The sequence below is a fragment of the Etheostoma spectabile genome, chromosome 3 (genome assembly GCF_008692095.1).
Source record: "Etheostoma spectabile isolate EspeVRDwgs_2016 chromosome 3, UIUC_Espe_1.0, whole genome shotgun sequence".
NCBI classification, from domain to species: Eukaryota; Metazoa; Chordata; class Actinopteri; order Perciformes; family Percidae; genus Etheostoma; species Etheostoma spectabile.
This window is the reverse complement of record NC_045735.1, coordinates 16,133,655-16,160,899: the sequence shown is the minus strand read 5'-3', so window position 1 is coordinate 16,160,899 and position 27,245 is coordinate 16,133,655. Positions and strand designations below refer to the sequence as shown.

The 27,245-nt window shown below is 39.9% G+C and overlaps 1 protein-coding gene and 1 long non-coding RNA gene across 2 annotated transcripts in view; both read right to left on the bottom strand.

Moving 5' to 3' along the window:
* tenm4 (teneurin transmembrane protein 4) overlaps positions 1–27,245 on the bottom strand; it is a 173,499-nt gene that overhangs the window by 87,992 nt on the left and 58,262 nt on the right.
* Positions 1,285–24,423, bottom strand: LOC116672537 (uncharacterized). The gene is made up of 3 exons (XR_004327580.1): positions 24,414–24,423; positions 15,311–15,316; positions 1,285–1,373 (listed from the first exon to the last, which is right to left on the bottom strand). It is a non-coding gene; the product is annotated as an uncharacterized LOC116672537 (long non-coding RNA).

Sequence of the window (27,245 nt, the reverse complement as noted above, 5' to 3'; positions counted from 1 at the left end):
TTTTATAACCCGTTTCCCTCTGTTTTGTGCAAAATGTTTCACCACCGCCGCCGCTCAACGCAAGCTAATCTAGGTTTTGAAACCAATAAGTAACACCATTAGCTACTCGTTTTGCTAACAATGTGCATTCATGCCACGCATGTCATTATCACATTTGCAGTGGTCCGTCCTTATTAGAAGTGATTACCTGTTCCAGCTGTTAGCGGCCAAAACTTACTCTTTGTTTCTTTTTTTTAGATCTTTTACCAGGTCAGTTGTCACTTTACATTGGAGGATTTGAAACTATTAGCTATGAAGTCTATAAAACAGATTGTAACCAGTGGTCCTAGATGCACTATGATACTCCCCTGCCCTCAAGATAGAAGACCAATGTCCTTGTGCACTCTGTATCTGTTTATTTCCACATCTGTTCAGCCATTCATCAATCAATGAACTCCTGGCTTTACACACAATGAAAAAAATGGCTTTTCATTATAGCAGCAAGCCTCCTTTATTTCACAGATATCCCCAACACTAAATTGCCAATTTACAGCAGAGAGTGTGCAATATAGACACACAGAAGGCTTATTTTGTATAATCAGCGCATATATTAAAGCGATATCCACTGCCGCCAGTCAGGAAGCTTAGTGTCATTCCAGATTCTTTATGGGTCAGGAACATGACGCTGCTCTATCAACATGTGTCAGGCAAGGCAGACTGATAAACAAATTGTTGAGGTGCGAAACTGGCTGTACTGAGAAAAGTGGCATTAAGCTTCAGTGCCTGAGGCATTTTAGGAAACTAGAAATAGAGCCCATTGTTTTCTCGGGTAACTAGGTGCTAACGAAATGGCTCAGCAAGGAAAAACAAGCCCAAAATGTAGTGTGCTGCATTTCCTTCTCGAGCACATGCTACCATATCTTCCAGATTATGCTGGAGTTAACTTTCAATTCACAGCGTCCAAGCTGGCAGTTAAGGTTAAGGAAAGCATGGTCTCACATTGCCAGACCTCCACAAAACTGCAGAGGAGTATCTGGCTAGTCCACACAGCATTCTGGGATGGGAGAAAAATGTGCTCTGGTTTATTGGCATTTCTTTAAACCAATCACAAACGTCTTGGGCGGCGCCAACAGTATCTCTGTTAAATAGTCTCAGGAAGGAACTTGTTTCGGCGTAACATGTGCACATAGGGAGACGAGCTCTAGGATTAAAATGGATGAGAATTGTACTCAAAAAATTAAAGATGAATATAATTTGATGGTCGGTTCTTGTTCAGAGGATGTTTCCTGAATCAACCAGAGTTTAGAAACACAAAGAAAGTGGAAGGTGAGGGACGTCCAGCGGCACCGGAACTATCCCGTCAATGAAACGTTGTTGATATAGATTAAGGAAAGCTTAAGGGGGCAAGGTGGAGGCCGGGGGTGCGGCCTTGACCAACTGCCACTTTGCTCGTTTGAAAGCCATGATGTCTCTCTCTCATGGGTGGGCCAAATTCTCTGGGGGGCAAAGCAGAGAAAAGGGAGGTAACCTTGATTCCAGATCGGCCCATCTGAGCTTTCATTTTCTCAAAGGCAGAGCAGGACACCCAGGGCTCGGTTTACACCTATCACCGTTTCTAGCCCCTGGGGGGCCATAGGCAGGCTGGGGGGACTCATATTAATGTTAAAAAACTTCACAAAGTGACATTTTCATGCCAGGAGACCTTTGACTAGCATTGCTAAGCGACTGATCCTCGATCCTTTTGAGCTTCTTACTGTTGTGTTAGACATTTCGGGTAAAGCATTAAAGCTGTCTGCAAGTCACTGTGAGATTTTTAAAAGCTTTATTCTATTTTGTGGAAATGCAATTAAGGGAGATCACCCTGATTTTTTTCCCATGCAGACCACATTGGACCAGGTGCACATCGAACAACACTATACCTAGACTTGTCAAATCAGGACTACATTATTCCAGAGAGGCTCAAGATTCTTTATTATAGTTTCAGAATTGTGAAAGCAGTATTTTCTTTATGAAAATGCAACAAAGGGAGATTCCACTGGTCTTGATGTGGAAAAAAAACAGTTAAATCTGCTATTTTTTGCCTTTTACACAAAGAGGAATAAAGCTTTCACAAATCTGACAGTGTGCTTCAGACAGCTTTAAGGCTTTACCTAAAACACACATGTATAACAGTAAGAAGTGCAAACAATGGAGATCAGTCGCTCAGCCGTTTAAGTAATGCTTCTCTTAACTTTAACTGTCGAATCGGAAGCTAAATTGAAAGCTAAATTCTGTGTCTTGTTACTCTACACATACTCACACTCTCATTTCTATTTAAATTCTGTATGTTTCATTAGCCATCAACAACAAAAGGAGAGAACACTAAATTTCACTTTCGGGCTTTATTGTGAACCTGGCTCACATGTTTTATAGGATGCACCACGGACATAAATGGCTTATTTCTTTTTCCTTTTGGAGAGAGGGCTAGCTCCTGCCTCTGTCGCACTGACAGATGGTTCCATACTGAGCACACTTTTGCACAATGCTGCCCTGGTAATTAGCTGAGCCGCTGTGAGAGAGGCACACCACAGTCATGATGAACAATAGACTGATGTGAAGTAAAAACCACATAGTTGTTGATGACCTCCCTCCTGCTCAGTAATGTACCTGATCCCCAAAGCCATTAATAAGGTTATGCTAATTCGATACAGGGACAGCACAGGCATACGCAGAGAAATTTATCAAAAGGACAAATGCATCACCGCTCGGGAACGCATTTACTGCTCGGTAAACAAATACTTTACTTCCCATGAAAATCCAGCAAATGTGTGGCAAAAATTGATTCATTTTTCAAACACTTGGTACCAACAAAGACTGGTTCTGAGGACTTGTGTAACAACCTTACAAAAACCACAGAAATCAATATATATATATATATATAGTGTTGTACTATTTATTGCAAGTCCGCTCTGTTGTTTATATATTTCATTTCAGAATGTATCATATAATTTGTATTAATTCTAAATTAAACTAGATAATTAAACTGGAAGTGTCAGCAAGATAACATATTGAAAACGTAGGTTATTTTAACATGAATATGAATTGCTTTGCAGGCTGAGGTAACATAACGGTCTAATAATATCAGATTACAATCCAATCACACATATAAATAAAGTTCAAATGTGCCTGGGTTAATTCATGTTTCACTACAGGTCTGCTATTTGCTGTAACTTTGTATATTTACTACTTATGTTGAAGTATTAAGCTAATTTTACACATGCAGTGCTTTCAGAATGCTACAGTCTACACAGAAGTGCTGCTGCTGTAACTGGCCTACTTATTTGCATACAAGCCCTCACCATTGTAATGCATTGTGGAACATGTTCTACAGAAAAAGAAGTGAAAAAGCACCGCATCATGGTTTAAATTCACTACTTGACTGTATGCATGTTTTCCCATGTCGCATCAACAACCCCCTAACAGCCAGCTAAGTAGTCATGGTGATTCTTGTGGAGATGAACAGTAAGATGAGAAGCGAGGAAGGTAATATGAGACAAAGCGCAGAGCAACACAACCCCCACAGATGTGTTGATTCAGCAACAATTATTCACTACTATCCAAAGGACAGACAGAATAAATGGTTTTCTATTGACCTGCTTTGCACAACACAATTGGCAAGAAAGGGAGATTCATTTGTTATCAGAAAGACAGAGAAGGAGCACTTTGCTACAATAGGCGAGCTTTCACATGGCATTCCAAACAGAAGCATAAAGATATCCATTCAGTCGGAGAATGCGGGTTTATCATTTTTCTTCCTAACAAATGTGTGCACTGGTTAAGGCCTCCTGACACTATTCTAGACAAGTAATTAAGGCAAATCCACTTCATTAGCCAGACACCCCCCCCCCCCACCATGAGAGATAGCACCATTGTCTGTCTAATGGTAAGACGCTATAGGGGCTGGGACACAACTGTCCCACTCGTGAGGCATCAAATAAAGTTTTTACAAAAACAAAACACAACAGGATGTTTCAAACAAACAAAAATGGATTGAGGAACAAGGTCCTCCGTTTTGGTTTAGGAGTTAGAATCCAGGTTTTTAAGATTTTTAATGGTGAACTTTGAAATTGTTGAGCCTGTTGACTGTTTACTCATGGACTACTGAACTTACCCAAATGGAAGAGGTCTGGCCCGTGTACCTCATGATAGGGAATATCGTGCGTGTTTTGATGCAGATCCCGAACCAGACATTTTAAAATATGGTTAGAGTACCGATGGATGTATCGAGTTCTATCCAAAGGTGATGTGTTTTAAGTGTTGATGTATACACCTGTCCTTCTGTACTCAGGAATCTCATGTCTAGATGTATGTGTAGATTAACTGAGTCATTTAACAGCTTAATTGCAACGCTAGTGAACCCTGCAATGAGTGTGGTTAGGTTCACTGCGAGATTGTGGAATCATTGGCGTTTTAGTCTATATGCTAATATCTGAACACTCTTTCTGTGTATTGTGGAACTCTGGCTGTTATAGTCATTTATTATTGTGTTGTATTTGGCTTTGTCTTTTTGCTGGTTTTGTCATGTGCTATGATGATGATGATGATGATGATGATGATGATGCAAATCAACAAAGCCCATTCAATAAATAATTCAAAATGTCATAAATCTGATTAGTCTTTTAATTAGTCTGATTCATCCATGGGATGGCCGTACATCTCTTAAAGGTGTAGTTGTGTAGTACTCTACTGTACTTGGTCAATTCAGTTATTTCAATCAAAATGTAGAATGTACAGCCATGGATGTTTAAACTTTTATATAAAGAAGACATTTTCTTGTGTAAGTGATTTCAGTGAAACAAACTTTCTGAGTTACACCCCAAGCATGAGTTAGTGAGAAGACAACCCTGTTTCTGGGAGTACATTTTTGCACTATAGTATTTTAACATTGACTTGTCAGTAATGATACCACTTTGCCACAGAGAAGTACTCCTGCAGATGTCATCCTCCACATCAGCTGTCCTGCCTGACTAAAATCTGCAACAGTAGTCATGGAAACAAGGCGTAAATCTATATATAATGCACCAGCCTTTATTTTACTGCATATATATTTTATAGGATACTTAGCTACCAGATGGTAGCTGTTGTACAGTGTGGATGCAGCACTTAAGTTGTAAGATGCAAATCAATGTAAGCTCTGTCAAATTAAAACTGCGAATAACTTCATAAAATAATGTGAAGTTTAACGTGTAATAATATTCAGAACCATTAAAAATACCTCCATCAGTTGATATCTAGCAGTGTTCCCACAGGTTGAGAAGTTACTTGTGGTGGTGGGTGACGCAGGATGTGATGGCGCGGCGCGTGATGGCTGGGTTCAGGGAATAACTGGTCAAATGAAGGTTTATGAAATATTTTTTGAAAACAATGACTACATAACATTAACCGATAACTTAGAAAGATTAGCCTAAAAAATATACCGTTGATTAGAAAAAAAAATGTAATTTAGATATTATTGACCTATCTATGGGAAACACTATACAGAAACAATTCAAAGCTTTGGAACTGTTATTATGTAGGCTATATGAATGCCTAGATTATCTCACATTTTACTTATTGAAACCACTTGAAATGCTATATAAATATACTCTAAAAGTTCTTGATCATAAACCTAACAGTTATCACAACTGTCAAATCTGAAATAGACAAACCCCTGAAAACATGTGTTGTTTGAGAGCAGGCACACAGGTTACCAGAGGTACCAGAGGTACCAGAGGTACCAGAGGTACTAGAGGGGACTGTATCAGTCCCACTCGAGGAAGTGCTTTTGGTCAGTCAGCATCTAAAGGCTGAATATGTTGCCAATACTGATAAGAAAAGTAAATATATGCACATTAGACTGCAGCCTGCCTGCAGATCTGTTTTGCCATGTTGCTTGTCGAATGATGATGTGTTGCGCTTGTTACTTTTTGTTGTGCATTGCTGTTTTGGTCTGTGTATGTGTTGACTGTATTGTCATTTTATTTATTTAATATTTATTTCATTATTATTTTTAATTTTTTTATGTTGCCATTTTCAAAATGGTCCGGGACAACAGATGAAAATTCGCCTGCTGAGCTAAACCTGGCTCATTAACAGTTGCTTTGCTGTTGATTAACGAGCACTGACCCTGGTAAATAAATAAATAAAATTAAAAAATGCGGTAACACATGGTGGAACACTGGATTCTGACTTAATTTGCCACTGGGTGCAGTGTCCAGGGATTAAGGTCTATTTCTGAACAAGGACAGAGAATTACACCGATGGTCAAACCTGATGAAATAAAATGATATGACATGACATGCCACAGACCATGGAGCCATTTGATACAGAATTAATCAAAAGCTATCCAGCGCCCTGATAAATCATTAAATCTCGCTTACTGCTACAACCCCTATGGCTAATCACAGGAGAAAAATTTCCAGTTGAGTAGCATTTGTCTATAAAAATACAAATAGAATTTGTCATGAAGGCAGTGAAGCTGCACTGTCTGCTGGCTCCCTGAAGCTGCCTCTCTCTGCTGGCCCTGCTGTTTCCTACACCATTAGAAAAGTCTGAAGGGAAGAACCATGCGGGAATACTAGCTGTCTTTCCTGGACGCGTTTGAGAGGTAACAGGTACCACAAACAACACAAGGTGGGTATAATGATAAGCCCTCGACTGGCTCTTAGAGGGGGAGCTATGGGAATAAGGGGGTCTTCTGGAATCCGAATATAAGCTCACCTTCACCGCTAACTGGAGGAGAAAAACCTGCTAGTGTACAGAACATCCAGCACTACCTTTCACCGACAACACCAAATGAGGTATGAAACTAAAACAACGACAGTAGTTTTATTTGATATCCATAGTATATGCACATGTGGAGATAAATCACAAAACCTCCAGGTTTCTTCAAGTTGATTTAAGGCTTTTTTGCGACCTTTAATACCATCTAGAATGAAGTTTAATGTCAACGTCATGGCCAAATAATGGAAAAAGAGTGTGGATTTTAAGGCTGGAGAAAAGAAGGAGTTATCGAGTAACATTACCTGAATTTAATAAAACATTTTAGTGAAATGGGTTTGTACTCTACAAACACAAAATAGTATTTTATTTATTTTATTATTAAGTATTTGTCACACGTGGAGCCCTTATACTATGAAAACCCAAAATAAAGTGAATTTAAATGTTACCAAGACAAAATCTTTATTTATGAAGTTATTCATTTAATCCGAAGAAAGGAGAAGAATTTGCAGAAATTGCAGAACTTTGTAAACGAAATGTAATACTTTTAAGCCCTTATTTTTGGAATCAACTCAAACAAAAACATAAAATAACTATTCAAAATTATTATTAAAAAGAAAGAATTAATAGAAACATTTTCAAACTGAGGTTTACTGCTGTTTGCAACCTAATCCATTAGCACTAGTCCCAGCATATGCTTCTCTCTCCCTTTCTGAGATCAAATGGATTTTCTGTCAATCTTTGCGCTGCCTTAGCAGGAACAAGACAAGTGGTTATGCGGGCTCTGTTCTGTATGTCACTCTGCTGCATATCCATCAAGAGATTCAAGATTTTGTTAGAGGGCACAGATGGTTTGCAATTATCATGGAATGAAAGTAATGCATCTCAATTTATGTCAATGAAAAGAAGATATGTAGGTATGCAAAATGCATTATCTGTGGTCCCTGTGCACTGATGAACAGCAAGCTGAATGGAAGTGGACAAATAGTCTGTTGGCTCCAGTTCATTGATAACTCAACATCAACATGGAGAGAAAGCGATCCCTTCTGATATGTCAACTCAGAACTGAAATCTCACATATCGCGAAAAACAAGGGCATGGCATGCAGGGTGCCATGTGCTGCTCATTAAATTATTATTCTGCCTCAGATAGTTCATTCCTCATGGTGCCTGTTGGATGAATTACTTTGTGGAGCGACCTCTTTTAACCACATCTCCCCCAACCTTGCGGACACGGGGGGTTATTATGCAGTTGCAATGAGGACTTATTTAAATTCACACACACAACAACGTCCCCAAGCCTTCCACCCGGCTCAGCATTCCTGCTTGGTCAGCTGTGAGGTGGTGGTGTGCTGGCCCTTTCACCAGGGAGCCCCGCTGCACTGAAAACCAACACTGGCCGACCCCATGCTGGTTTGCATTAAGAAATGCTAATACGGGGAGGTTGCAGTGTCTCAGATCTTGCAGCTCAGCATGGCAGCAGGCTCCCACTGGCAGTCTCCCCAGGAAGGAGCCCCTCAGAGAAAGCTGAGGGCCACAGTGAAACACATGCTTCACAAAAAGGACTGCAGGCTTCAGCGAGCAGCCTCGTCAGCCTCACAGAAACTCTGGCTCACTGTTCTTCCAAATGGAAACAAGATCCTGAAAAACATAAATGAACACTGCAGCCGTGGAGGGTACTAATGTGAATAACGATATGCTGCTGAGAACATTTACGTCTTCAAAATCCAGCATGACATTTTAAGTCCTGTATGTGGGCTCAAAGATGACCCTGAGCAAATGTAACCTGAAGTGATGAAAAGCTATCTGTATTTTTTAATGCAACAGATACACGGTGAGCCAATTATTTTAGATATACATAGTTGTCTGTGGTTGTTTACTGACAGTGAAAAAAAGTAAATATTGTCTGCACCGTGTCAACTCTGAATTTGAATATTTCTTCAATAACTGACCTGCATGTCAAAGAGATTTGAGTTGCTATTCTAGCTCCTCTTTTTTTTTACCACGGTGGCTTGATAATGTTCTTTTTTTTTTGCTCATATGATTCTCACTGAAAACCTGAGATGCATACTTAATTTCAGATTACACTGAATTTGGCAACATGACGCCTTTTTTCCAATCCCAACCTCTGCATGGAACAGAACATATTAGAATACATTTTCCATAAATTTGATTAGACAATTCAGGAAATGTGTGATCTTTGTTTTAATCACATTGGCTATGCAGTGTAGCCCTGTTCTGTATGCCAAATCTACCACACAACCTCATCTGGCTCACGGTGGTTTTGTCACCTTGAAAATGAGGTTTATGTTGCTGAAGGGAACAGTCTCACTCACGTTTTAGTGACGTCATTAAATTCACTGAAATGGGGAAACCAACCCGGGTTAAGGTAATAAGTTATAGACCAAACTCAATAAAATCACACATATTGAGTCCAAGATAATCAGTCTCCCCACACCCAACCTATCGGAGATGAATGATACAGCCATCACACACCTAGCACGTACAACAGCAGCTGACACAGACCATCCGCTGAATCAATTCTTCACACTACTTCCATCTGGCCGCAGATACAGAGCACCAGACTGGACTAAAGCCTTTTTCCACAAGGGTTGAACATGCACACTGGTTAAGTCACTTTTTCATCAACTTCAAGCGGCGGCTTCAAAGAACATCTAATGGGAGCACATTGTGTTGCTCCCTGGAGTGGGAGTAAAAATACATCTAAACCCAAAACGCTAGACAAGCAGATTTGAATAAACAAAACATGCAAGCTTATAAAGTATTTGGATGTGATGTAGGTGGAAAATGTGCAAGAAGGCAAGGAGCAAGCTTACATGGCTCATTAGGTGATTTAAATGAACAAATTGTGGAGTCTCTCGCCTGTACCTTTTCCGATTGTAATTGGCTCCTTAATGTCAGAGATATTCTGTAACTAAACACTGAAAAATGTCATTGCAGAATCTCAAAGTAAAACTTATTTAACAATGTACTTTTTTTCTTCTTCTTTTTTAACTGCAGCAAGGTGAAAGGTCTTCGGAATGGACAAGAGCATCAGTGGCAAGACTACTAATTATTGTGTTACTGAGATATAAAAGTGGGAAAAGACACACAGAAACATGCTGTACTTTGGAACTTAGAAAGGAATCTCACAAAGCCTTTGAAGGACTAAGGTTGCAACTGGAGCTGAGGACATTCCTGTTCAGTCCTGTCCTACCCCCTTTCTGACAGCCCGAGGCCGGGCTAAATGCTGTACCTATGCAAATCTGAGTCATTGTTATGAGACAAATCTGCCGCAGTAAAGGCCGTTCCCTCTCCCAAGTCCCCCCAGCACAGTCATGTCACTGCTGGTGACCAGCATGTTGCTGCTGTGGAATAAGAGGGGTGGGGGGGATTTGCGATGGGATTAATAACTCGTTCTCCAGCCTTTCTGAGCAGGCAGCTAGGGCACTTTGGAGTTTGATGTAATCCAACCCTTTGGGTAGTTAACTTGGAAGCTTGATCAATTATTTAGACCGTTTTATTTTGTTTTGTGTTTGCCGTGCCAGTGGGAGAAGCAAAGGCATCAACATTCAAATATCAAAAAAGACCCTGCTCAGCATGCAAAGTGATGACTTATAGGAGATACATGGCATAAATCGCTAAATTTCAATGACAACATTTTATATTTTCATGTAAATGGATCATAAACAGGAATATATAACCTGCTACACCTCCATTTTGCGACCATAATAAATCTGCTTTCCCAAGGTAACCTTGAGGAAACACTTGAAATGTTCTTATGTCCATGCATTTTTCATATGCCATGCCATGTGAGGGTCTGTGGTGTTAACAACAAAGTGCATTGAATAAGTGAAAATGAAGGCCTTCCAAGTCAGTATTTAAACCCCAATATGCCTATAAATATAAAGCGGTATATCGGTTATACAGCAGCAAACCAATAATATTGAAGCAACTCAACCCAAACTATATTCTCTGCATCACACAATTCATTAGTGTGCAGATACATGCCAATCTTCATGTGTTCTTGTGTAACACACTTTAACTGCTACTTAGTAAAACTACTGTATGTGTTTCACAGTCGCTGAATCTGTCACGGTCAACACCATGTTTGCAGTTTGCGCGCAAATGTCATTCTGTCAGTCTAAATGAGTGTTAAGTCAACAGCAGGAGAGTGTTTCAAGAGGAATGAGTAGCTGGCATTTAATAATGAAAAACCACAAAGGGGATTTTCAAACCTAATCTAACTCGAGATATGAAAATATAAAAAAGCCATTTTTCTTCGATGGGTCTAACACAGTTTTATGACTTCAAAGGAGTCAGTCCTTGCAGTGATATATGATGGTAAAACATGGACTTGCACCTGGTATGATGTAACTGGCTTTATTTCTTGCTTACCTCCTATCTGAGGATGCATGCAGGCTGCCGTTTCTGAATTTATATAGTAGAATTGTAGATGGTTACTCCCACCAGCACGCATAGAAACTGAGGAGAAATAACTGTGACCAAAATCTCCCACTGAACTAAAATCGTCCATCGCTTTGAGTGAGGCTCTGAACTTTGCAGACCTAGCTTCAGAGAGTTCTGTGCATTTCCTGAGGCTAGATATTGACTCAAAGTTTCAACTCTCTCTCATGGTTCTCAGAAAAGAAAGAAATGTGACATATTCTTGCCCATAGCCATCTGCATGACCTATAACACAACATGTCCAGGAGCAGGGGAAGGCTAACCTCCAGAAATCAACAGTAGTTTGAAAACCAACTCACCATCAGCAGTTGCAGTGCCAGGAGCAAACAGGTTCCCTGAGCCAGTTTTAACTAAGAATGAATTGGGGCCAAACTCATCCTCAGAGTCAGAGTCCTGGGCTGGCTGAGCCGCACAGTTACCTAGCAACCCTCCTTGGCTCTCATTGGATGCAATGAAAGGGGGAGGGTATGGGAGCTGCTCAACAGGGGAGGAGGAGGCGGATGAACAATGCAGCGGAGGACCTGTGGACCACAAACAGAGACAACACATGGGGGGGGGGAATGAAACACACCCAAACACAGGCAGCATCACATAAAAGCAAAGCACACACACACACACACACACACACACACACACACACACACACACACACACACACACACACACACCCGCAAGACTTAACTCTGACACTTCAAAAACAAACAGGGAAACATCTGCTTTTGTCTCTGCCACCTCACCCCAGCTGGGGAGAACAATGCAAACAACTAAAATTACTTTGAGATAGAATAGAAAAAGGTAAATACGTAGGACTGGTTTAGAGAAATAAAAACAACAAAACACCTGTTGGGGATGTTCAATGCAAAAAAGGAGAACAATTCCAGGTTAGAATGCTCAAACCTTCCAAAAAGATGGCACAGAGAAGGGAAAAGCAGAACTTTGTTATTAAGGGTGTGTGCATACATTAAAGCATATCCTTTAGCCTAAATCAGGATCATCTCCTGAAATACACCAACAAGATTCCACTCAGTTTTAAAATTCTTTTAAAAATAACACCATCTTACATAACTGCCCTTCCACAAACTACAAAAACTACACTAGCACATTTAAATGTGTGTGCTGTGCAGAAGGAACATGAACACTATGTTCCTATACATGTCGGGGTTGGTAATACCCCCTCCTGTGGAAACACATATAACCCCTGCCGGCCAAGAAATGAATCCAACCTGAACCAATCCTTCCTATTTCTTCTGTACCATGTGTCCATCTCAGCTTTCCTGCTTGTCAGTAATTTAAAATACAGCAGGGATCAGACTGGACCGGGATTATTTATAGCAGCTTGTTATATACCAATACGCAACCCCAAATCTTACATACAAATACCATACTATTTCCTCTTTTCAGGCTTATTGGCTCCAATCCCCATGCTGTCATGGAATGTTAAATCTCCACGGAGCTCCTATTAATGTGTGATTAACTTTGATGCAGATCTGCGCCACGCTGGAAACGGAGTACTTAAGGAACATGACTGCAGCGCACAAAGTCATCAGTTTGGTGCTCTCCCCCATCTTCCCATCAGTCCGTCAGTCTTGATGTTGAAATTCCTGCTGACTGGATTGCCATCCATCACGAGAGATAAATTTCCTCTCACTCTGTAATGATCCCTGAAGAGTATTAAAATACGACTCACTGACTCGCATCTAATTAGGAAACAATTAGTAATATTAACAAATCAGCCACCGCCCTACACAAGCAGCCAATGCCCACCGCCCCAGAGAGTCACTTCACACCACACACTTCATTTCTCTCTCAATCCTCTAATGCTGCAGGTAATGGCTGCAGAGGCCCAGCGGCCATGCTATAGGTTAATGACCGTGACACAGTTCTGCTTGAATATGTAGCAATAGCAATGTGCAACCGGAAAAAGAAGAGCCGTTAAAAAGAGCATAATTACAGTCATTCCCAGAATCCCTCAGATACATCTACAGCCCCTGAAACACCAGCCAGACGGCCGACCCTCGGCAGAAAAGGCTCAGTGTGCCCGAGTTGGTCCAAAAAGTGCATCAGAACACCCTAAAGTGAAGAGACGTGATACGTCTCCATAACAGCAGGCGGCGTCAATCTGTATTGTTGCTGAGTGGACGAGCGCGTCACGGGGGTCTGGTTTCTCTTCAGAATACCATCTCATATTTTACTATGTCTTGCTCACCAAAACGTGTTTCTGAAAACCTTTTAAGGAGAAAGAGGCCGAGCAGCTGCTGAATCTGTCTTCATTTCAGATCCACAAAGGTCAGTTTTAAAAACATTTCTCAGATTTTGAGAGACTCTAGTCCCGCTCATCCCGCTCCTCGTTTCCGGGTTTGCACTCCACCAATCAGATCGGTCATTTGAGTCTGACTGATAGTCAGGTCGGCCACAATGACGGACGATGGTCCGTCCGGAGAGGTAAGCACGACGACGGCACACAACACACCGAACAGACTGGAGTCAGCGACCTCGCCGGGCTGTCCGGCGGCTGATCATCGGGTCACTGTGTCACGGCCCTTAGACGCATTTAGTGTGTGACGGAACAACAACACAGCTGAACAGAGTGCCACTCAATTGAGCAAGTGTCTGCTAGAGAGTTTCCAATATCACTTTTTCCTTCCCCATAGGGTTAGGGTTATATTGGTAATATAGCGTATCGACCGATACAAAGTGTCGATACCAGTGATAAATATAAACACAACAGCTGTATATTACTAACCCTGTAGGGATGTGATGTGATTGATATCATTCTTATATGACCTGGCTCAGGTTAAACCATTTGTAAAACCCAAAAAGAAGTATAGAGAATGAATGCCATAGAACCTTCTTTTATTATCTAGTTCGGCAGTCAGTCATAATGGAAAAAGAAGTTGTTTTTTGGTGCTAAATCATGTGCTATAGGATCAGTGCATAGACTTACATACTTGCCGTTATCGAGCAGCATTTTCAGCATCAAGTATTTCCGATGCTGGTATCGGTCTCAGCACAACTCAAGTAGCCACCGCTATGAAGCACCAGAGGCAAGATAGAAATACTTGACACGAAAGACATAAACGAGCTGCACCGGGTCTTGGACTGGATATTACAGCATTTCCCTCAACGAGAACAGTCGTCAATGAGACAAGAAAAGATTAAAGTCCTCTAAAAATGGCCAAAGTCATAGCCTAAATGAGGTCAAGGTAGTCCTGCTTGGCAGCCATTAGTCTTGAGCACAGAGGTTTTACTGTCTCACCGTGTTTAATTAATGCTGGCTTGTGCACTTCATGCCCGAGCCACACGCACCTAAAGTCACAGGTGAGACGCCCCAGCTTGAGATGGCCTGAGAAGTTTCCCTGGCTGACAGAGTTGATTGCCTTTGCCTTCACTCACCATATCAAAGCAGCAAAAGGGGAGCTTTACTTAGGAGCCCCTGGACCATGCTGCTTTACTACCTGACAGCTCCAGGAAGTGACAATCACTGCCTGGTCTGGCCTGACTGCTAACACAGACCACCACCCACTGCTTTAAAGCTCCTAATCAACTCATTAGCAGCCCAATTAAAGGAATGAACAAATAAATTGGGGACTTTGATGTGCATGTTGAGAAAGGATAACCACTAATGATAATGTAGTGTTCAGTGCAACACCTTTACCCAAGAGAAAAGGCTGGATTTGTGTTGTGTAATACATTTAGGACATTATCACTGATGTTTCAAAGGAATCTACTAAAGGTGTAACAATATAATCCAAAAGAGAGTGTATACTAATTCTACAACCAAAGATTCAATGACAACTTCTGTACATTATTACATTAGATTCCCTTTGATAAGATTATTTTCAAAATGACTTGTCAAATACCAATAATTTCAAACTTGTATCATAGTTCCACAGTGTTAAGTTGTAAAACATAACAAAAGTGGTTCAGGCAACAATAATTCAAGAGATGTAAACCTCACATGAAAGTCAGAGTTCAAAGAGTGACAGATGTGTTGGATGGGGAAACGCTGACGGTACGTGGTGGTACTGGTTAGAGAAACAGAAGCTGCGAATGTGGGCGGACAGCCATGCGTCAATAGTTTTTTGCAACCTTTCAAATTCCATGAAATAAGCAAGTAGGTGCTCTACACTGTGCTCACAACGTCGAGAGGACACATGGATGTGGACAGAGAGGCAGCGTGAGATCATTGGTTGCAGGTCATGTCTGCAATGCAGGCACTGTGTCGTAAATACAATGGAAATACATGTAAATGTATGTCATAAATGTAAACATATGTAAAGAACATATGTAATAATGTTAACATAATGACCTAAAGTGGTGGGCAATATGATAAATATATATCGTAACATAGTTCAGTTTCTAGAAATATATATTTAGAGATAATTTAGAGGTAATACAACCAGATGGGAATGTCTTGTTTTTGCTAACGTCTGCAAAAATACAGAATCTAAATATTCTTATAAAACAGTCCTGTTATTTGATTTGCTGCATGCGCTGCAATAGTATAATAAAACTACAGATATTGAAAGGATAGCTTCTGTTGTAGTTTTTAAAGAACACAAGACAAACTCTACTGGTTTACAAATCTCTCATGTCTCACATTATATATTGCATAGCCTGAAGCACCAAGAATCAGTTTCTGGAGAAGTTACATTGTTACAGAGGTCGTGGTATTCAATATTGGCAAACCATCAGCTAATCGAAGCATGAATATAAAACATGTTTTGTCTTCAAAATCAATATCCAAGCACAGTGTCATTGTAAGTTTGTCTCTACGGTATCTCTTCACCCAACTGGCTGAAGCTACTGTAGCACACACCTTTAATTACTTTAGTAGTAATCATACAGCTTCATAAGAAAATTAGAGGTGAAGTTAACAGTTGTTTATACTCTGGATTAGGGCTGAAAAATTTATCATTTTCAAATGGTGATTTGAGGGAATGCGATTAGCTATACGTGAAGACCGCGATTAATCAAATGTGCAATAATTAGTTGTTGATGTTTGGTGTAACAACTGGTTTAAAAATTTTGTATTCCTCTTTTTATTATTAGATTTACTGTTTTTCATAAGTTAAATGCTGGCATAATGTTACATACGGTATCACAGATTGTTTACAGAAATGCTCTATTTTTTGTGGATTTTTCAATCATTTTGTATAACTTTATTTAATATGATGGTAGAAGGTCCAATAGGAAGATGCTGCTGTTGTACTGAGGCAGATCAGAGATTTCAGTTTACAAGAAAGTACTGAGATTTTTTAATTGGAATTGTTTATTATTAATTGTTTCTTATTATTATTCATTTTATAACTTTAGCTTTTGTGATAAATTGTTGACAGTTGATATCTATGTTTTTATCCTTGCATATGAATATAGAGCAGTTTTGATGGTGTCTCATGTTATAATGCTCCATAACATGTTTTATCTGTTACACGGTGAATATTGAACTTAAGCTAAAAGGTTGTTGTTTTTTTTAATCACAAATTGAAAAATTGAAAAATCGCAACTAGATATTTTCCCCAGATATTTTGAGGTGACAAAAATCAAGTTCAAAACCCAAACCTATTCAATTGGATTATATTATCATAGACAGAAGAGAGAAAGACACATTCTCACATGTCGAAAGCTGGAGCCAGCTTCAAATAATGACATCAACTATTAATAAATTAATGGTTTTAAGTTTATTTCTGTCAATCAACCAATCAATTAATCAACTAATTGCTTCAGTGCTAAAATCAATAAATAATTACAGCCGTCAAAAGGATTTGCGGATACACCTTGTGCTCTGAAGACAGCTGACAACCTCTGTATATTATGCTAATGTGATCAATCGGTGTATGCGTGTCTGTGTGCTTCTGGTTGGGAAATGTGTGTTAACTAACGAGATGAGGCAGTTGGAGACATCCGCACGCCTGTTTGAGCTGTACAGACCCACGCTAACTGCAGCTGTAATGTAGGCACCGTAATGCAGAATCATGCATGGGAAACTATGAGCCTAATCCCAATGATCAACGTTCTGCATCAGGCAGAATCCGTCATCACTGTGCCAATATGCACATGAACGTTTATGTTTAAAAATGCCTTTATTTGAGCAGGCTTATCTGGCAAAGGGAGAGAGAAATTAAATCAGGTAAATAGAGAAAATAATTTAGAGTGATGATGTATTCAAGTGAAAAGAAAATTGACTGAGAAGAGTCAACATCTTTCATCCGAAAAGTCCTGATTTTTTGGGTCTCTATCTCTCTCTCTTTGTCTCTCTGAACCTCGCTAGTGTTTTCAATTTGTCTTCCAATTGCTATACATTCTGAACCTATACATGAAAATGTATTAATAATACAATGAGATAATAGGTTGTCAGGCTTTAAATACACAACCTGTTACATAAAATCTATGACTACCTAGTTAAATGTACTGCAAACCAACAATGGCGGTGAAGGTGAAGCAGATGTGTGGCCTGACCGTGACAGCAGCGGTTATCTGTTAGCCCAAGGACTAAAGCTGCAGGCAGCATCTACAAAAAAATGCAGTCTATTTGCAGATGAACAGTGAAGAAGAAAGAAAAAAAAAAACATCTCGGCGCCTGTCCTGTACCAACAACTGATGCCATGTGGCACACAAAGCATACAGGATGCTGAGGAATGACTCAGAGTCTCAGCGGGGATTCAGTGTCATCATCACGCTGCTTCTCTTGTAAAATACAGATCGTGTTGAATCTACATTTGAACGCAAAGCGTGACGGTCTGGATGTAGGATTCAGGTCGTTGAGATCCCGACATTTTTATTGAATAAAATGCTAAAGCAGAGCAACAAAAAGTCAAGGAGTCAAATCCCGTGTATGTGTACACACTTACTTGGCTATGTATGCTAAATTAACATCTTAATATTCTACAATGACGCCAGGGCAAATAACTCAAAAACGATCTGTAGTACAGAGTGTTACTACATGGACTTGGACAGTTGCGTAGTAGCATTTGGACAAGGGCGTGTGAAAGGTTGGCAGTTTGGCAGGTCAGTGAAATGTTGCGTAACTCGCTCCTGGCACCAATTTGGCCATCCAGTGTAGGTGGAGTGGGATTCACTCCAAGACGTGATGTATGAAGCTCTTGTCATATTTTCAGCTGCTTGCAGTGTGGCCACCATCGAGGGCCAGACTGTGAACATTTATTCTGATCCTTTATGTTCTTCAAACTGTTTTTACACTACTGACGTGGCGGTCAAAGCAAAATGGACGGCTCCATTTTTGTGTGGGCAGAAGGTACATAATGTAAAGTGCTATTTCTTAAGGCGCAGTGGGTTTTGGTTCTCAGTTGTCTGCTTGGTGTTTTACAGTGGAAATCACTGTTGTGCGTCAGCAGCGTATTGCGTATTTTGGTACCATGATTCACCACATGTTTGCGCCATCCACTGCCTGCTTGCTCCGACCAAGCGCACCACTTCCTACACCCGTTTTCTGTGCTATTTACACTAACTGGTGAATTTGCACCTTTACAACCCTCTCCGAAATCAGACCGACCCCTTTTATGTCTGCTTCACTTTCATTATACATTCTTCAATCAGCAGACATCTAATTGCACAGATAAAAGAAGAAATAGGAGTGAAGTCAGGAAGGCATGCTAAAGATTAATGTCTACTTCTTACCGGCACCTGTCCGCATCAGCAACGACGGCTTTCATGTATGAAGGCCTTCCCTTTCAGTTGATTAACTCCCTCTGGAGACATGTAAACGGTGGCAGGTATGCGTTCTTTTGGCAGTGTCTATTTTAGTTGCACACAAACTTCTGTGTTCTCATGCACCTTAAACTGGTCAGTTACATCTCAGTATTCTATTCTTGCAGTTTGTGGAAAAAAAAATCTAGAGTGTTGGAGACCTTTTTTAAGAAGGAATGTCTATTGTTAAACATCCTACATGCAATCCTTAATTTCCTTGGATAAAAAAAACTTTTTTACCCAATAATAATCATAATGAATCATGAGCAGTGTGTATGCTATAGTTCTTAGTGAAAATAGGCCAGCAGTTGCTTACTTGAACACTAAGTCACAATGACTTGCTGTAAAGCACTTTGATGGAAAGCGCTCTATAAATAAATGTATTATTACTCTTATTATTAACTAATTCAGACTGTAGTGTGAGTATGCGATGAAGTATTAAGGATGCATTGAAAGTCCGTTCAAAGGGGGTAAGATAACAGTTTTATTAAAAAAAAGCTTATTATGCCAAACCAAATACAAATGGTCATTTAATTGAGTTATATTTACCTACAAGGCACTTTGGCCGACAAGGTACCTTAATTGAATATCTAATAGCTTTTAAATTGCCTGGGCATCATTCATTTCCTTTTCAGCATTTCTCCTTAATGATGTCCTGTTGTTCAGCTCTGGGGACCATGTTTAAAGTGTGCAACACAAATGCTCACTATCATGATCAAGATGTCCTAGAAATGTTGGGCGATACAAGGGCTTTGCAGCTGCTAAACCCATGAAAGGAGGTTTGATGCCCTTTTGATTTTTTTCTAACTGACTGGCAGCATTTGAGCTCTGCCATGACTGATTAAATGTGCCCTCTTGCCTTCTATACCACTGCTCGTGGTTTGGATTGAACTTCAAAGACTGTGGAAAGGCAGTGTTAGTCCTGCCTTTGTGTCACTGACAGTCTGAGGAATTCTACGTCTTTGTGCCTGAAGGAAACAAAGCCCTGTAGTGGTGTTCCTGCAATGTAACATGATGAAAGATGGGGCGCGCATTTGCTTAGAGACCAACACACTGGATAGGGTCGGGTGATGTGACCATATACAGTATACTGTCAAACGTCAGAGATTTGCACATTCATGTTTTTGGTGTATTGGGACACTATGGACAATATTGCAAGTCAATAAGGTGATATAAGATTTACAGGATATTTAGTAACTTAAAAAAAGTATTTTTTCAGGGATTTAATTCACTGGTTCCGGTATTTAATTCACTGGTTATTTTACCTCTAAAAATATTATGATCAAATGTCCAGAAAAGGTACATTTTCACAATATATAGTAGCTAGCAAATTGTGGGTATCCAGCAATGATTAAGACTTTATTTGACTTGAATTACAGTGTCTTAACTTGTCATACTGTAAGATAAAGCAGAACTAATTCTGGTTTAGTTTTGGCTACTTTAGATCACATATTCTCTTTTGGCTTTGAGCCTGTGATTTGTGTGCGAGATTCAATTAACTTTTTTGTCCACCAGCCAAATGGTGAGTAAATCTTGTTTTTACCAGCCATTTATAAGATAACCATTGTTTTTTTTTTTGCTGGTGAGAGAAGCAAACTAGCAGCCACTTGCATATTTTACCAGCATTTGGCTGCTTAATGGTGCTTCTTTTGAACCCTGTATGTAGGTCACATTCAATGACAGAAGGAATTGCACGAACCCTCCCAAATTTAGTGAAAACTATTCCATCGTCATTAATGGCTTGATAACAACACTATGCAAAAATCAGACAAAGATATTACAGCTGAACAATGAGAAACGATGTTAACAAAACCACTGCACACATGCAGAGTGACAGGAAGGCTGATTGTCTCCTCAGAGGAAGAAAATAAATGTTCCACTCTTCAGTACAAATGTATCTTAATGTCAATTTTCCCTGTACATTTGGCTCGAGGCAGACTTTTCACACTCTTTGCAGAACATTCCTTGAGGGCATGTGATCAGAAAGGCAACGGACTTCATTTCCCAATGATTCACATATGTTTCCCAGACAGACGAAGTAACAGCCGTTGAAACGACAAGTAAACATGATGTTGCTTAAAAAACTAAGATGATGCTGTAAAATGCACTAAATTCATTATAGTGTCTGAAAAATGTATCAAATGAATTCAAGGTTTTTGTTTATGTCTATGTTTTGGGACCACTGATGTACTTGTTAGTGCTCAGGTAATAATTATACTTATCAGCTCTCTCCTGGCAATACAAACAAGATGGTTCATCCTGGTTATGCATTATAAGGGTTCCCAAATTGACATAATAGTTTTCTATTGCACAGCTGCAAGCTATAACTAGCCTTTTATGAAATGAACATGTGACAGGTGATCTCATCTCACAAACAAAAAAAAGAAATGAGACATTGTGAAGCTCAAAGGAACGGTTTTGAAAAAAATCATAACCCTAATGCAGCAAATGCAAGTGTTAAGCTGCCTTTTAGTCTTTAGAAAATGTTTGGTTTTCACTTTTATCATCTACCCAAGGTTATGCTGAAACTATGCCTGCTGCGGGGTGACAAGCATGTCCCCAGGTGAAGCCCTGTAATTCATTTATCAGGCAAGCTGTAATTCTGCAGGACACTGCACATAGTCCAGCACCCTATGCCAAACTACACAACTAAATATCCAAACAGACACATCGACACATTTGCAGGGGAAGCTGGAAATGAGCTTTTACGAACCAACATTGGAAAAATAATAAAAATTCCTCTGACAGTGCTGTTTACCTGCTAGGAATCAATATTATAATAACGGAGAGTGAGCATTATGTATAATGAGGTTGAAAACAAATTGTAAATACCCATAAATGGTTTTTTTATAGACATGACCATTACTGAGAAAATGGAAATTATATTTGTGTGTAATAAAAAAGCATTACCACTCAAGGCACTATACCACACGCGCTTACCCACAACATTTCTATCAGCACTTTAAACCCAGCATCCTTTACTTACAAACTACTGTACGCTCTTAAATAGATGATGAATGACAAATTATAAACGGGTGGTTTGAATAAATCCAGAAAACAAGCAAAAAAATCTCTGATCATTAATACGGATACTGTGGTGCCTGCAGAAGGTAGAAATAGTAAGAAATGGGTGATTTAAATCAAATTAGCAGTTGTCATGTTTATGACTTCCATAAACATGTTCACAGGCGGTAGATAGATCAACCCTCTACCCCGCACTCCTCTTTAAATTACACTCATTTAAGGATAAAATCACTTGGTGCCAATCTATGCCTCTGCATGAAGGAGGAGGAAAATATCCAACTAAAGTTGAGAAAAATAAGGCACACAAGTCTTAGCACACAGCGGAGTACTGATGCCAGTGGCTTTCAAGAGTATCACCTACGAGGATGAAACGGGGGGGCAGTGTGTATGGAGTTAGATTCCTGCCAAAAGGTTGTACACAAAAAAATGTGTTTCACACAAATAAAGTTGTTTGTACATAAAAAAATGTGTTGCACACAAATAAAAGTTGTTTTGCAAACTGTCTTCAAACGTTACACACACATAAAACTTGTTTTACAAACTGTCCCCAAACGTTGCACTCAAATATCATTTATAAATTGTCCCCGAGTACAAAACGGTCTCTGCTCGCTCAAAACAGCCTCTCCTCGAGTACGAAACAATTCCACACCCTCTGTGGCAAATTTCTGCCAAAAGTCACATGATACATTGGGAGTAGTTCTGACTTTGTGACAGCAGGGGGCGCTCTCAAAACAATTGAAACGCCCGGTTTGGCTGAGGAAGACAGACGGCATTCACAGCTAACACCATGAGCACCCCACAGGGGAGTTTCCAAACTTTCACGGTGAAATATTAATATCTGACTATGCCATAACTATGCAGATAGAGCATTTACAATTTCAGTTAAAGGCACCGCTATGTCACGGCAAGGGACCATGTTACTTTTCAAATCAAATATTGTTGTAGGCTTCAAGTGCCTATACAATAGACAGTTATTTTTTGTTAAAAAACAACAACATAAAACCCGAATTATGATCTGTTAACAATGCCTTTATCTTGGTATCCACTCTGGTTCTATCTATTTAAAATACCACAATAAAGGGAGAAGCTAACCAGAGGGTCAGATATTAATATTTCACCGTGAAAGTTTGGAAACTTCCCTGTGGGTGCTCATGGTGTTAGCTGTGAAAGAGCGCTCCCTGCTGTCACAAAATCAGAACTACTCCTAATGTATCATGTGACTTTTGGCAGAAATTTGCCACAGAGGGGTGTGGAATTGTTTCGTACTCGAGGAGAGGCTGTTTTGAGCGAGCAGAGACCGTTTTGTACTCGGGGACAATTTATAAATGATATTTTGAGTGCAACGTTTGGGGACAGTTTGTAAAACAAGTTTTATGTGTGTGTAACGTTTGAAGACAGTTTGCAAAACAACTTTTATTTGTGTGCAACACATTTTTTTATGTACAAACAACTTTTATTTGTGTGAAACACATTTTTTTGTGTACAACCTTTTGGCAGGAATCTAACTCCATAAGTGTGACTGAGATGGCATTTCTTCTCTGGGTGATTATAAGCACACACTCCCTCCCCAGTCATCCTCGACCCACATCCCTGCCTGGCCTCTGCCACTCTCATCCATTCAGTCCACTCCATTTCTCTGTGTGTGCCCTGCAGTCCAGTCGAAAGACACCATCTGTTTCAACTCCTCAGTGATAAACAGAAGAATGACTCAGACTGAAAATGCAAAATCATAAACAAACTGAAATGTCTTTCGCTTTGAGGAGAAACCTCACTGCTGAGCCACTGCCACCTTCATGGATAAAAGTCCAAGAGAAGCAACTTTTTAAGTGTTACCCACAAGAAAAGCTCACTGGACACCTATTAGAAATGGAAGACACAACGTGCGAGCCAGCTGAACCGCATCAAAGCCGTTTAGCTGACGCACTACAATACAGACACGTTTTCTAACTGTTCTTTTAGAAGTAAGTAATCACTAATTGATCCATTTTCGAGACTCCTTAGTCTTAAAGACCCCCGTCCAAATTTTTTCTCTCTCTTTACCGCACTAGTCTTTTGAATCAATGTTCGTCCTGACGAGCTCTGACATCGCTAAATCCCTTCATGCCGCCCATTCAAGCATCCCTGGGGCTGTCTTTGTTCTAGGATAAAAAGTAAAGGTTCCCATCTCCTCACCTCTTGAAGCTAGCATCATCCTGCGAGTTTGCGATGGCTGTTTTTAAGGATGTCCTGGTCAACACGAGTGACTGACATCATGATGGGATATCTTCTTCAACAGCACAGAAAAGGAGGCGTAAAAACAGGCTTATAAATGCATCCACACCCATTCGGCAAGTCCTCTGCAGAGGATTCCAGACTTCAAAGACGTGTGCATGGTAATCTGCTTTAAATGGATGTTTTTGGACCTCTATCATAGCTCGATCATCAACTAAGCCGACTTAAACCATGGATGAAAAAACAATGCTAATAGTGGATAATTATCAGCTTTTACTCCGTCTGCACTGGCTGCTCTATTCCCTCTCCCATCACACACACAGAGGCTGGCGAATAAACACAATGGCATGAATAAATAATGACCCCACAATCCTCTTAAGGTCCCCGAATAGTGAGGGGGAAAAAGACAAAAGTTTACTTTTGGTGTTTGAGAGCAAGCAGAGCCTGAAATTGTAAGCGACTCATTAGGGCTACATGTGGCTTGCCTGGGGCCTTGAGGAACAAAGATGGCACCACCCCAATCCTGTCATTCCTCAGCACACTCTCGGCCTGGCCTAATAAAATTCTAAAGTATACCCAGAAGAAACAGCTACAATCCCAATAAAAGACAGTGAAGAGCTTAAGCATTGCCTTTGAAAACACTATTGAAAACCTTCACATTTTCCAAACTTTCTTTTGGAATAAACCTTTAGCAGTACTGAGTACTGAGAAGGCCACCTTTGTTTAATTTGTGCTGATTTTCTATGTTTTGCATGAATATCATATAAGATGTATGCTTAAAGAAGCATACTTCTGTCAAAACAGTATTTCCTCCTCTCATCCTATCTTACATAAAAGCCCATTGTTTGTTTTTTTCCCCTTTCAGACTCTTTGTCAGTGTTAAAGAATTGATTGGTGTGTGTCTCTCAGCTCTCACTGAGTGCAAAGGGTTATTTAAAATACATGCTGCCCAGAGGCTTGTGTTTCAAAGTGCTTATATAATTCAACCCATGGTTTAACCAAAGCCACTGAGTTTAAAACATGGCAAATAAGGTATGTTTATAATAGAAGTAGTTTGAAGACTGCTGTGGAGATACAGTATAAGACTGGCTGCATCGCTTATAGGAATCTTGATCTAGTAGCAGCATTTTGAAACCATTTAGATGCATCTCTTCCCTCTTTTCACAAATAACTTCCTAGTATGCATTCAACACAGCAGTAGTGGCAAGAAAGTAATAATGAAATAGTATTATATGCAGATAGAAAACACCTTTTCCGGAGGTTAATGTTAAAGACTTTGGACCAAACAAGAAAAGCCAATTTCAATTCCAAATTTCCACTGAGGCGATAAATAGAAATAAAGTTGCCAGGGGTAGGTGGAGTCCTAGCAACTGGAGATGGGCAACAACGTGATCACAAGAACTGTCCTTTAATACTCCAACCAGTGACAAATCAGAATGCCCATTTCAAATGGATTTTTCAATTGCTGAATGCTGGACATTAACATGCTGATTTTAATAATGGTAACTGTAGTCTGGAGCACCAATATGCGGCACTCACCACCTAATAAATACAATAAAACACTGAAACAATATGTGATATTAGTACTATTAAACAATGTATCTCTCTGCATAGATATCCCTTACCACCGTAAATCCAGTTCATCAATTTGTGTTGATATTTTGGTTCTTTTATATATATATATATATATATATATATATATATATATATATATACATACTTTTTTTCCCTATTAGGGATGTCCTGAGATGATCTGCACGGTCAGAATCGAGGCCAACCAATTTTTAATTGATCAGTAGCAGCTGTATCAAGCTGTTGTTTATTGCATTGCTATGGGTTGTGCTGTTGAGTTTTCTAGAATGTAATGCATCTTTAATAGATGCATTTTCCCTGAATGCTTAGAAATGATAGCAGGCTCAGTGTCAGAGACTAATTAAAGCTGGTATCTTGTCATGAAACATGTCATATTCTCTGACACTTCTCTTGGATGTGTACAGAGTGAGCAAGGCAGCTGGGTGCATGACAACTCTCGTTTTTGTTTTCACTTTTCATATTACATTTTAGTCACGCAGGCTTTAATACATATGTTTCATTTTCTTGTTTGCACTCATAAATGCAACATGTAATATCTCTGCTTTATTGCCCTGTGTACACAGGGCGCCCATGCAACAGTCAACAAGTCTCACTGGACAACCATGTCAGACTGATCTCCTAAAAATGCGTATGTATGACACACCAATTCCTATGCCATTAGTGCCGTGTTATCAAGACACATACTCTCTTTTTAGCATGTTTAGCAACGCCGTTTGGCCTCTATTGACCAACATTACCTTGCAATAGTGTGTGAATTTACGCCGTAGCGAGTAGAATGAAAGGGCTAAAATCCACGTGGGGAGGTTGGACGGGGGGGTGGAAGGGTCAAACAACACAGGACTTTCACTCCGGAGACGAGGGATCGTGGTCTAACGTGTCACGTTTCCTTTGTTTCCCAGGTGTCACGTTTCCTAAACTCAACCGTTCTTTTTTTCCTAACCCTAACCAGTTGTTCTTTTCCTAAACCTAACTACATGTCACGTTTCCTAAACTCAACCATCACTTTCTTCTCTCAATAACAGCGGCGTGTATGTTTACACCTCCTGTATACAGCGTAGACATACATGCAGATAAGTCAAAATGCATTCAGATAATATGCCACTTGGATTAAGAAAGTTGGCATGTATTTTGCAAAGTCCTGATGTCATGTTGATAAAGGTTCACATGGAAAAATTATCCTGCCCTAGCAGCATTTTGTGACCCTTAACTAATTCACTTTTTATAACTGTGCAATTGTGAAGTTAGAATTGAAATATATCATGACAGAGAGTCCAAGGTTAAATTATGTTAGGCTTTTACCCTCTTTCTTTTCAATGCGGCATCTTCAATGCTGCATCTTTCGATGTGATCTATTACAAGGGTGGCAACTGAGCACAATTAAAAAACCACAACAATTAAACTCTGACCCAGGATCAAAAGTGCCACGCATCCAATTAGTGGTGTTCACTAACCAGCTGAGATAATTCTTTCAGCTATGTCAAAATTACTTTTAGACTTTTGGGAAATCAGGGATGTCAGGGTCATCTC